We start from the raw sequence: 2,325 nt of genomic DNA on the forward strand, positions 1-2,325 counted from the left end.
CTTAGTTATATTTTTTGTTAGATGTTTAAGATCAAATTAAAGTAGATCTGTGATGATTTAAATTACCTTCTTGCTGTCTATGAAGGTCAATTAAGTCTCTTCAGTCATTAACTTGGATCTATGTATAGTGACTTTTTAGCTCCTCTGTCAGTGTCAGCCATCAGGACGCAGCATGGCTTTGTTTGACCATGTTGCTTTGTGTGTAAGCTTGGGAGATTTTCCCTTTACTGTGCCTCTTTATGCACATGATATGCTGCTGACTTTTGTGCTTTGTGGTGTTTCAATCTCTTTGTTCAGGAGCTTGGGTGACTGAGAAAAGTTGTAGAATTAGAAAAAAGGATTTCATCATTTCTTGAGTCCTTCTTGACCTCAGAATGGTAGGGTCAAAATAGTTGTCCTCCTAGCCCAGACATAGTTTTAGTTTTAGCCTCTAAACCTTAGGAGTTCAACATTCAGAAGAAATGAGCAGTGAAATTAGTATTATAGTGGGAAGAGTGAGTTTAACTATTATAACTTTATTTGAACATTAAGTATTTTGAAATATAAAGCATAGAAGAGGATTGTTACTTTTTAACAACCATGGTTGTCCTAGTAGTTTAATCCATGTAGAATGTTAACAAATGACAGTTATATAGTTTTATATAGAAAACTTGAGATTAAAAGCCATACGTAGTGTTTTTTTTTTCAGAACTGGGGATTGAACTCAGGCCCTTGCACTTAACGGGGAAGTGCTTATTCTACTAAGCCATCTCTCCAGCCCCAATACATAGTGTTTTAACTTGACAATCATGCTGACATCACTTCTGTAACACTAAAGTGGCAATCATTGCATGGAATAGAGTAACACATCATGTAAGATTTTTATTATTTGAGGGTCAACTTCATGTTAATTTGACATAAATTTCTTATTACAAGTAGATGGAGCACATGAGAAAAGCAGATATCCAAGTCCCAGAGAAGTAGTTTATCATTACCAGTAATTTCAGTTTTATATTTTAAAAACCCTGTAAACATAGAAGCATGAATATATTTAGAACAACATAAGATTAGCAATAATATACGGAAACCTTTTTCTCTTAACTTATTTTTGTATCAAAAGCATTTTTGAGTAAAACTTTATTGTTCTAATTTAGAAAATTTAACCTTTTGACAATGACCAATGTAAAAAAATCACAATAAATATATAATTTAACAATATATACTATATTTAACAATAAATAATATACTTAACAACATTTTTTGGCATGACTCTCATAAGACTGGAGATTATTGGGGTCCTCGGAATGAATGAGGGCTAAAGAAATATTTCCAAGCAGAGTATTTCTTATTCAACAAGGAGACTTTTGTCTAGAAGTTATTTTTAAAGACAAACAGCTCTCATTATTTTTGCAAAATATTGATGTCATATGAGTATGAGATAACACGTAACCTATTTATTTTGTACAGTAAAAGATGAGCTATTGTATACAGAAAACAATGTGTTATATTTGGTAAATTAATTGTAATATCACTTTGATCCACTGGCACGTTGTGTGGAAATATGTTTTAATGTTGATGACAATTTTCTATAAGTCCACTTAAATTCACAGAAAAATGTCAAAAATCTAAAAAGGAAAAAAAAGAATGTTTTCTTGAGCTCAAATAAACTAGCTTTTGCATATTAGATAAACAAATATACAATAAGCCAATGTGTTTATAAAATGAGAGTGCCCTGAAAAAATATTTGGCCAAACTACATTGTAAGTCTTTTATAACTTATAACATTATAAGTAGACTGGTTAAAAAGTTTCTATAAGTTGAATAAAAGAGATATTTTAAAATAACAATTTTGAAAAAATAAACATTTTTACTCATGATTATTTTTTTATGTTTTATTTTATCTTAGGAATATTGATGGGGGCTGTGAAGGTAGTTCAGTGGAATAAGTGCTTGTGTGGCAAGCTCAAGGTCCTGATTTCAAACCCTGGTACCACCAAAAAAAATATTGACAAGTTGTGGTTTTCTTTTTTTTGAGCAGAATATATTTATTGAGAGAAAGGAAGCTCCTGTTCAAGAGAGGGACAGGAGGGGGTTCTGAGTGGGTAGTTCCCCGGGAAGCTGTGTCTTCCAGGGACCTTTATAGTGTAAAACCATGTGGGGTTAACGTGGAGAGAGTGGGAACTCGCTTAGGTGGGCAGGAAATGGGACAAAACTATGGTCAACCAATGTGATTACAAGCACCATTGTTCAGGTAAAGCTGATTAAATCCAGTATTAATAGGGAAGCGAGTCATGCAGCAAGCGGGCATGAATATGGGACAGGGTCTTTTCCTGTTGGAGGTTGGAA

This window comes from Octodon degus, unplaced genomic scaffold (genome assembly GCF_000260255.1).
Source record: "Octodon degus isolate 3935 unplaced genomic scaffold, OctDeg1.0 scaffold00483, whole genome shotgun sequence".
Lineage (NCBI taxonomy): Eukaryota > Metazoa > Chordata > Mammalia > Rodentia > Octodontidae > Octodon > Octodon degus.